The sequence below is a fragment of the Epinephelus fuscoguttatus genome, linkage group LG3 (genome assembly GCF_011397635.1).
Source record: "Epinephelus fuscoguttatus linkage group LG3, E.fuscoguttatus.final_Chr_v1".
NCBI lineage: Eukaryota > Metazoa > Chordata > Actinopteri > Perciformes > Serranidae > Epinephelus > Epinephelus fuscoguttatus.
In genome coordinates this window covers 29,097,557-29,109,112 of record NC_064754.1, presented here as the reverse complement: position 1 = coordinate 29,109,112, position 11,556 = coordinate 29,097,557, and positions in this window count along the sequence as shown.

Sequence of the window (11,556 nt, the reverse complement as noted above, 5' to 3'; positions counted from 1 at the left end):
TTGTTCATTCTGTTTTTAGTGGCCTTTAAAAATCACTATTTCTCATAAGCAATTGTCAATCACTGGCTGTCATGGTCTGACAGAAAAGGAACGAGCTCAGACAGACAGGACTGATCACCACAGATGTTTTTAGACAGCAGAGCTTCAAATCAGACAGATGATCAAAAATAAGAGTACTGGTGTTAGGCAGATGAGCATGAGCCAACAAGGGAAAGGACTGAAATGCAGACAGTCAGGTAGACAGGAACGCTCGAGGGATTTATTGACAGGATGAAGGTACATAAGATTACATGCAGATGGGCAGATACAAGCAGAGGTTCCAGATTTCAGCGTAAAGGGTTGGGGGTCAAGTTTAGGTGGCTGGAAATCAAGGACCAAAGCAACATTGACAATCTGGCAGGGAGTAATTTGGAAATGGGCCAGTTTAATACTGCAGGGCTGATGAGAGAGCGGAAACAGGTGAACAGGTGGATGAGAGAGTCAGGTGACTGGGACAGGTGGGACAGTCTGAGGGCATGTGGTGGATGGATGGAAAATGGCAATGTAAGGACTTGGGGAGGTGAAAAGTGGGTGGAGAACAGGAACTAAAGGGCAGACTGAGAGAAGCAGACTGAGAGACAGACATCATGACAGACGGTTAGATGTATGGATATGGACGAAAACAAGTTACTGAGATGTTTACAGATGCTGCTTTGTCTTCTCTTTTCTTACATTTCAGAGAGAGTGACACCAGCTAGTGGAACACAGGCTAGCCTGACTGCTAATGTGGTGCTACCTTATGATAATCATCAGCTTGTTAATAGCATTGGCATTTAGCTTAATAGATGTTGTTCCTCGTACAGCCCAATGACTGAGAGCCTTTGCAGTTAGTGATTACAAGGTAGAGCTGGGGCATTGAGTTCCCACCTATACACACATCCAACCCATTCATGAGCAGCACCATTGATGGCAAGTACACAAAATGACTCACAGCTGTCAATTATGATGTCAAAGCCCCACTTTTTTTGGCATATAACAAATGATGTTCAAAAATTAACACCTAAACATACAGCAAAGAACTACTTAAAATGACAGAGACCACCACAAAAAATTCATTTAACATTAACTGTAATCTTTTAGTTTGGCAGCCTACTGTCAAGTCATCCATCTTTATATACAGTCTATGATAAAGCCTCACAAAATTCAGTCTTGTTTACACTCAGTAAGTTAAGTTGCACAGTAATTACACTGTAAAAAACACCTTATTTATCTTATTAAACAAACAAACTATTTTTTATCAGTGAAACAAAGTTGGGTATGTAGTGTAAGTGTGACTTGCGGAGCACTGTGTGAGATTCCAGAGAGAAATTGTTAGCAACAAGGAACAAAGTCAAAGCAGTGCGGCCTGCTGTGTTTGTCTGGGGCAAGTGCCCTCTGCACGTCAGCATGCCTGTGAGCGAAAAAGAGAGAGCAAGAGAAAGAGATGGAGGGGACAGAAATGTTTGGATCACTTCCCAGGAGAGGTGAATGTTCCTAAAGCTGTACATATGGGGTCAAACAAATACGATTTCAAACAGGATGGGATATTCTCTGTTTCCCTGACCATCACGGGCACAGACCATCACCTGACAATGAACTGCAGGGCAATTTTTAGCAGAGCAACAATATGATAGAGATTCATGGCTTAACGGTCAGCAGGGGTCACAGCAGGAAACTGTTGACATAAACAATTCACCAACTGCACAGTCACCACCATGACACAACATTGAATACTAATATATGAAATGCCAACCAGTCTGTTTTCTTTTCCTGTTATGTTGAACAGCTGTAAGAGCTCTTTTTGATCTTTTCAAAGCGATGCTATTTGCAGGACAGCAGTTCAGAGGTCACAGCAGCCTTTACAGTTTATTCCTACTCCCTCCTGACTCCCTGTGTAGGCCATCATTATCTGATAATATACAGCACAGTTCTCCAACACAAGAGACCAATTATAAATAATCCTCACCTTTGAAAACCACATTGCGAGGCCCATTCAGAATTATCAATGGGTCTACACCAGTAAGAGCTTTTATGCACAGTGCAGGTGTATGCGTACGGCAAAAAATTGGTGGTCATTTATTGCTTTTTTACTACAAGAATAGGAACTGCATCCACGGGTTTCATGTCTTTGCCAAATTATTAAACACCAAACACACTCCTGTGAGTTGCCAGTGAAGGACACCTCAGTGTAGGTGTTTCACCTTCACACCAAACACTCAACAGCAGGTTTCCATGTGTGCACAGAACATGTTTTTTTCTATGTTGCCATGGCATCATAGTCAGGGTTATATGTGCTGAGTGAAGGCTGACTGGGCGCAACGCCACCAGAGACAGCTGGGCCTCATGCCAAAGGGACTGGGGATGGGTTGCAGATAGGGATCCAGCAGTGAGGAATGACCCTGTTAGGTTGTCTTGTTCGGAAAGTTCCATCAGTGTCTCTGCTAGCGCAGCCTGTGCAACCAACAGGCCACATGGTAGAGAGGAGGAATTAATTGTTTAATTGATCATTTCATGATGGATTTTTCTTTTTCATGACTAAGCACTTACTAGATGGAAAGAAAAAACAAGGAAAAAAGCTAGAAAGCGCTCAGCAGTGGACAGGTCGACAGTCGTCCCTGTTTTTCTTTACTTTACTTGATTTAATCGCTTAGCAGGAAACAAAAGTGGGGGAAAAGGGCTCATGCTTACATGCTGTTTATAGATATGTGATGGAGAAAGACATGTATGTTAGCTGGAATAAAACTTAAAATGCCATCAAATGTTGCAGGATTTGGGGAAACTATATATTGTTTCAGGCTCATTCATATATTCTATACACAACATTGGTGAAGATTGGATTAAATGTGTAGGATGCTATATAACCTTAGCAAAGCATTCAAATTCAAAATGTTAGGCAATCCTTTGAGCAAAAAAATATGTGAGAACTATGATTTGTCCTTATAATTAAGCTTATCTGCTGTTCAGGATTTACAAGCAGCATAAAGTGCTTTTTGGATGATAACACAGTGGTACTGTCTGCATCCAAAAGCAAGTCCGTTCTTCCTTTGCAGATAGGCCAACTTCCCACCAAATCTGTCAGTTTGGAGTTGAGATATCAAACACATTGGACTGAAAACATGATCTCTGTGGTGAAGATAATAAAATCTAAAATACTATTCATGTGGACAGTAGGGTGCAGATGTCCACCAGGTGGGAACCCTAGCTGATTGTGGCCATTGTAGACAATTCTTGTAGCCTAATTAAAACACAGCCAGGAATCTTTGGTCCATGTATTCATAAGTGGACTATGAATGGCAGCCTATTAACTTTGTCTGTCGGCTACAGCACAACAAAGTAGGAAATAACAACAATGAATACAATTAAAATGGAGCACAAAAAAGAAAACCATTTATGGTAGAAGCACAAATATCAACAAAATAGACCAAACCAAACAGCCAGGTTACAGTTTAACCGTGGAAATCTGTGCCTGGTGGAATTGCCCCATTCGGCTCCCTCACAGATAATGATGGTGTAGGAGCTAATGAAAATGGGGACTAATTCATTTCATATCATGCCTAACTTTAGTCTGAGGATGCTCGGTTCAAAATGAGACAAAACTTTTTTATAGATGTCAATTTTTGAGACTTGACGAGGTCCAAAACGTTAACTTGCAGCCCTGACCGGCCAGTTAATAGGAGTGAGAAGTCATCAGTCAATGATGGTATAAAACAGCCAACAAATTGTGAACCATCACAACCATGAGAGCTCCTGGAGCATACAGTCAGACATGTGCACACAAAATATGAGGCTGATTGGTCCAGTAGTTTGAGAGACTAGCTGCAACCACAAACACAAACACAAACACAAACACGTATGATCCCCTCCAGACTTACACCTGTCAGAGGTAATATAGGCAACAAATCTAGGAAACCTGTCTCAGTTGGATAGACTTTATCTAAAGCAGCTCTGATTCCTCTCCACATAATGTCATTATTTTTTGCAGCATGCATTAATCATCAGCGCTTGTTTGCATTTTTGGCACGCATGCACATGACTGCAGTGATCAGAAATCAACTCTGAACCTCATTTGTTGGCAGGCAAATACTTATTGATTCCCTGACAACAAACATAAATGTGTAAATATTTATTAAGGAGCTGAAATGAAACTTTTTTTTAAAATTGACTCATAATTGATCTGTATGTTATTAATTTCAAAATGTCCAACTTTTGGCTATAGTGTCAATGTGTGATTTGGAGTTTTAAAAGATTAGTTTGGATTCAACAATAACACAGAAAAGGTAATCTAGATAGAGGGAATGGTAGATCAGCAGCTCCTGTGTTCAGCGAGGTAAAATAATGTCATTGGACTCTGGCTTTGAAGAGAGAGCATAGATAATTTTCACTCGTAGTTCAGCTGTCGGAAAAGGCTGTCTGTGTTAAAGTACTGAGCGTGCACCTGCATAAATGAGACGTGGATCATTCTGTACCATTTGTGTCAGAGTTTTGGATGCTTTGTTCACTGTAGAGGCATACAAGAATTTTTTTTTTTTAAATTCAAATTTAACCCAACATGAAGTGAGTAATTGTTAAATATATACATGATCTTTTGGGATTAAATATCCCTTTAAGTAAACTCTCATTTAAGACAAAGAAAGGCAGCAAATGCTTGGTATTTTTGCTTGGAAAATAACTTAAAGGATTAATTGATTATTGAGGTTGCTGCCAATTGATTTTCTGTCAGTTGACTAATTGATTAAATGGCTAATCGTTTCAGGTCCGCCCTGCTTTAGCTTTTGTATAAAAAGGGGAATGTCCAGCTCATATAAACTATTTATTGGTAACTTTTTTAAAAACATACTTTTAAAATGCAGGCTTCTGAAGAACATGATTTAAGTAAAATCAAAGGTTTACAAATAATTTAAAAAAATATACCAAAAGAATATGTGTTAAAAAAAACCTGTACACTCTGTATGTTAAGATTGCAGGATATTTGGTGTATTTTTTTGTCTTTGTCTTTGTGTGTGTGTGCTGGGTGTGTGGCAACAGTGAAGTAAGTGGTAATCAATTCTCATTGGAGGCAACAGAGCTCAATTGCACACTTCTCCAGCAGCAATTCTCCAGAGCTGAGACTGGTACACTGCAGGCATGCAGAATGAATGGGTTTCCAGTGGATGACACTAATGCCTCACGAGATGTCATGTTGCATATCAGATCACACGGCTGGTGAATAATCTGAATAAACATTAGATACTTCTACTAGTTTTTGTTTTCACATGCCACTCTTCAATTTCCAAGTCTTAACTTCACCTCTTCCCCTTCCAAACAGCAGATGTACAGTTAAATAAATCATGGCATGATGTTGGAAAGGTACTTGACGGTCATCTCACCTGTTCCAGCTTGTCTTTGCGTCGTAGGAAGATAGATGCAGAGTAGCCCTGCTGTTGGACAGCGCTGTAGCTGCTGCTTTTCATTTGGGCCACACAAGGCAGGGGCGCTGGGGGAGCCTCCTCTTGCCCTCTCGACCTTGGATCATCTGACAGTTCCATTGATGACCTGTGTGCTGCTGTCTACTGGGGTACAGACAGTCTGATGTACATACACACATACACACACAACCAAGCACACATACAGACGCTGTCACTCCCGTCTTTCCTCTTCTATCATTCAGTAGCTGAATCAGCCACTATTGGTCTCTGTGCTGTCTAAGCTACAGTATGTCTGTTTGTGGCCGGAGCACCAACGCGTCCTCACACTCTCCCACACTTGCTGGGGAGGGTTTGTGTGCGTCTTTGTGTGTGTGATTGTAGTACAGTCCCCCCAGGCGGTACGGGAGGGGCAGGCAATTGGCTTCTGTGGGCTTAGAGACGGGGCGGAGGTGCAACTGGACAAGACGGGAAGAAGCAAGGAGAGTAATCTGATTGGGAAAAGTGTGAGGAAATAATCAGACATGAAGACACGTACACACTCTCACACACAACTGTACGAAATCTAATTTCTCCCATTTGCACCTCACGTACAGAATACTGATACTGGCAGAGGCAGAGTGTCCTGAAGTACTGCAGCCTCACCTTAAGAAACCTTTTGCTCAGGTCGAGAGAGACACCATATGCCTGCTATAAAAAGGGCACACACACACACCCACACACACACAAACAAGGGGACTGAAGGTTTTTATGGCCAGCACAATTTACATTATGGGTACAAAAAGGTGCTGGTGCAAGAAAAATTGACTTTGCAGAGCTCTAATTCAAAACACAAATCCCCTTGAGGCCACTGTGTCAATACTCGCAGAGCTACTGTATGTAGCCTTTAATCAGTGGTTGTGGAGCATTTTAAAATGAGACCGTGATAGCCGTAATTTTTTTTAAAGCAATAGTTCAAATAGGACACTTGGATCACTACGGACGAGCAGTATGGAGATATTTTATGGTTTCAATTATGTGTTTTTGGATGTTTGAATCTGGGGCGCCGTAAGCTTCCATTAGGTGGAGTTGTGCTGCTACCCACTCTCCCCTTGGATCTCCACAAGTGATGTGAGGACTCTAAAACTTCACCTGAGCCTCCATCGGCATATGGGTGAGTAGATAATGGCTGAATTTTCATTTTTGGGTGCACTATCCCTTTAAAAGGAGTCAACGTTGACTTTGGGACGCAAACACCAGTCTCCTAGGTGAAAGTCTCTGTTGGTTGCCTGGCAACCTCATGAAGAAGACAAGATCAGCCAAGAAATTTCTGGAACATAACCCCTGTAAAACTGGAAGAGCTTTTTTTACACTTCTGGTTTTTTTTTACAGCAAAGATACTAGTTGATTAGTGAGCTTTAGACGTGCTGGCGGGCAGATTTTGTTACTTGTGGACAGAGTGAGGCTAGCCGTTTCCCCCCGCTTTAAGTCTTTATGCCAAGCTAAGTCAAGCACTTTAGGAGAGTAGTATCAACCCAGGTGCCAGAAAACATGTTGGCATTGTACGTTTCTGCAAACCAAGCATACATTACACTGTTATGTTTCATACCTTGAAATTTTACATTTCAACAACACTGTGGTTAACATGTGCTTGGTTATTGTCAGGAAAAGATCATGTTTTGATTTAAATACCTGATATGGGACGATATCAGTAAATACTCTCATTTTTTCCGTAGCGGCTTGCCATAGTCTGCCTGGGCTTGGCTGCTAGTACTGTTTGAATGGTTAGAAAGGCGGTGTGCTTGGAGGCAAATGGTGACACAAGGTGTATGAACGTTTTCACTTTGCATCGATGATATTGGATCACTGATTATCGAATCAATATATTGATCCAGACTGATGTAATGTTAAACCCCTTCTACCCTGGCAGGAAACACAGTGAAATCTCGATAAAAAACATTGCTTTTCGTGGCACTATCCTCAGTTGAGAAACAGCAACGAGTTGCTAAAAAACACCCACATTTGATGGCTAAACAGCTGATGGAAACACAGTGATGACATGCTAAAAAAAACCAACTGGTTTTGTTGTTTGTTGGACTCACACAGTGGACTCACACAGTGGTCTGCAGCTTGGCAGGCGTCTCGCCTGGCTTTCCCACCATCCACCATTCCCTCCACCTCTGCATGACAAAGCCAACTCACACACTACGTCACTTAAGAAATGCTGATATGATACCTATGGAATGTACCAATGTAATGGATCTATGGTTGCAGAAATGTACACTGCCAACATTTTCTTCTGGTGACTTGGCTGTTACTGTCAATCGTTGCATTTAATTCTCTGCAAGAGAGCAAATAAGCATATTTATTAAAATAATGATCAAGTATAAGGATTGTTTTTATATAGAGATGGCAAAACGTTCGTCTTTTCAACAGTAAAGGGCAGTCAGGCATTAGCCTTGATAGATTGTACCTACTTAACTGTGTTTGTGAGCTACTTTTACACAACTATAGTGGATTCAGTATGCTGAGAAAGCATTTTTTGCCTTATCCTATGTTCTCCTCGCCAAAGCCCATAAGTTATGATGGTCTATCAATGAGGAGGTGCAGGATATGTAAATACCGCCAGTATCATGCACACACACAGCGCAGCATCATACATCTTATTCACTCTGAGGCCGCACGGGTGCTAAATCATCAATGACAGTTCAAATTACACTGAATAGGGCACACGCTGTGCATCACCTGGCAAATATCTTATATTCCTATTAATTTTTAATTTGCCTACATGAGCAAATAAACACATCATTCTTATTTTAAGCAAGGCCAGACTGACAGCCAAGAGCCCAAAAAGCTGCAGTGATATGAATATTTTATTTATATGCAATAAATGCAGGCAGTGTGAGTGCGGCAATGAAATCTACAGGGAACCTGAACTTAATAAAACTAAGTGCGAACAATCCAGCCAAACTCTTCCCACTCAGGTGAACACCTGCAGAAGCGCTGATGTGCACCAGCAGCCACGGTGAATGCTGTTCGCAAGGGAGAAAAACCCTGACACAGCTTTAAGGATTAAGGAAGTAGAGCAGAATATCTGGAGACATACAATTAGCAGTGCAGTGGCTCTGGCAGCGGGGGCCTCTAAAACCTAATTTGTCGTGTGTACTTGACTCTGCAAAGAAAGAGAGAGAGAGAGGACAAGTTCGGGAGGGTGGGGGGATTGGGCTTCTCAGAGGTTGCAGCTCTGGCTGGAATGATGGGACTGAATACCTTTTATTCATGTATACCACAACACAAATATCAAAATGTGAAATTATCCCATCACAATTAACTTAACTGACACCTGCATTAAAATGTTTACTTTACCATGCAAATGCTTATTTTTTGTCCACCTGGGGGCAGTGACACTTTGTAAATGCAACACTTTGGTGAATTTGCTAGTTAACAGTTGCGTAGTTACAGATCCAGCAGACACAGAGCAACATTATCATTCATTTGAAGTAGGGATGTCCCCATCAAGTTTTTTTGCCCCCAATCCCGATCCAAGTGATTTAATAATGAGTACGTGCTAATACAGCTTCACAGTGCACACTTCAAGTACGTTTAAGTTATTAAAATCAATCCAATATATATGCTTTACAAAAAATCCCTGCACCATGCTGTTCCTTTATGTTTATTTATTTATCAAAAAATTTAAAAATGGTCTAAAATAACAAAACCTCCTTTTAATCTTTTTCACTGTGTCATTGTCTAAAGGGAATGTCTCTGTTGCTTTAAGAGAGTAGCCTATTCTCCAATGACTGTTGCTTTAGTGCAGACTTTGAGTTACTTTAGGCAAAAACAGTGTCTCAGTCAGTGTTTATTTTCCTCATCTGTACATCTTTTGCACGTGTAAGACTACATTAATATAAAACCTTTACGTGCTTCTTGCTCCTGGGACTTTTGTTGCATTTTGCAGTGACGTGGTGGGTGTGGTTTCTTTTGGTTCTGAACTGCTGTCTGTCTTTGGATAACCATGCGCCATAAATGCACAAGACTTTCACCCAGAGCTAAAATGAAACAAGTGCTCATAATTTTGGAAGAAATTAGAAATAAACAACTTCGTACTGCAGTTTTGCTGTCAGTTATGGCATGTGGCTTTTTGCAGCAGGCGGGGCTCAGACCCTGCTCTTACAATCACAGGGAAGCTGAGCAGAGTGGAGAAGAAGAGTAGAGCGGAGAGCTGGAGACAGCTGCACCCAGTATCAAAGCTTTGTGAGTGAAAACACCTGTGTGACAGCTGATGTTAAACAAAAGATCAGTCACTCTATATAGCTCAATAAAGCTGATCCCGGTCAGTTAAAAATGCTTTTATCTGCCCTGATCCTGAACTTTGAGATCGGATCCCTAATTTAAGGTCGAGTTTCTGTCCACCTGACAAATTTAACTCTGATATTCACTCTCCTTTTAGCTCTGTTTTTGGCTTGCACCAGCTCCTGAGGTAAATATCTGATTCTTTAGTTGCTGTTGCTAACTGTGATTTTCTGCTGTTTGTGGTTGCTTAGGTACCCTACAGTGGGATTTAAGAGCCTTTTCACCGAAAACAGCTGCCTGTTGTGACAGAAAACAATGTAATAAGTGGTGAGAGTGAACAAAAACAACAAAGTTGCCAACTGTAAAACCAAAACAATGAACTAAAAGACACTGCAAAGGTCAATTAAGGGGAACTATAGAGGCGGTGATAATTCTCTGTGGATTCATCACTTGTTATAGCAACACCTTTCATTCTACAGCAGTTTGATACATTGTTTATGTTAAAATGTTACTTAGTGCAGCTTTAAAGTTACTTACTGTAAAAGGATAGTTAAATGAACCATTAGTAACATTAGGATTCAACTGATAAATATCCAGCATAAAAATACCTTAAATGTGGTAGACCCTTCATTATTATGAAGATAATATAGTTGCTTTAACAGCAAACTGTACTTAAAGGCATACTTTACACTCAAAGTGACAATTTGTATATCAATTACTCACTGTGTGTTATGTTAAACTTCTCTCTTATGCCTCTGAGGTGAACAGAGACTCAAAAAAAGGCAAACATTCTTCATGACTTGAAGAAAACAGGGACCACTTTTAATAAAAGCAAAACTATATGTCAATACAAACTGTCTCACGCATGGCTGAGCACCTTGTGCAGCATAATCCAAGTCACATTCCTCCAGTCGTACGCTCAGCACTTCCCCAACACATGCATTGTAAACATCCACTGTAAATAAGAGTAAGAAAAAGAATAGCCTGATTCAATAAAGGTTGAATAAAAGCATTTTTTGTGGAAACATTACACTTCTGCATATGAGTAACGCATCATGAGCATGCCTGGACACTTGTGTACATTTGAGCTCCGCTTGAGTTCAAACATGTGCACGTGCCCAGCCACTGTTTGACAGAGACTGTTTGTACTGCTATGAGTCATAATGTTTTAAAAATACATGTGTTTGGGAAGTACTGAGCATATAACTGGATAAATGAGACTTGGATTATTGTGTGGGAGTTTTACTTTTACGTTTGCTGTGGCGGCATGTCCAAAAACAAAGTATTCCTCACAAATTCAAGGTAAGGTATATAAGAGTAAAGTAAAGTAATTTAGGTATCTAAGAATAAACTCTCTTGTGTCAATGGAAGAAAAAATAGTTGGCAAACCACGAAAGCCCTTGACCCAACTCTTTACAGAAAAGATGAGGAAGACAGCAAGGAGTATCTTGGCATATAGCTCCCATCCTCTCTTCAGACAGTTTGAGCTCTTGAGCTCTGGGAGGCGTTACAGAGTCCCTCTGGCAACCAAAAATGTATTTAAAAAGTCCTTCATCCCAAGTGCCATCAATATTCTCAACTCAAAGTGACTGATTAGTAGAAGTATGAAGTAGCATACAATGGAAACACTTGCGTACAGCACAAGTAGCTCCAAAAATGAGCACAGTATTTAAATATAATTAGTTACTTTACACTGTGAATTTGCACTGCAATGGAATTAATGTGAGAAAAAGAATTCAACATAATTGCTCATGATTATCATGCATTTTATTGGAAATGAGACAAACAATACACAGGTATTGCAAGGTCAACATTTAACCTAACATCATTACAAAGGAAAGAAAAAATCATACAAAACATCCAA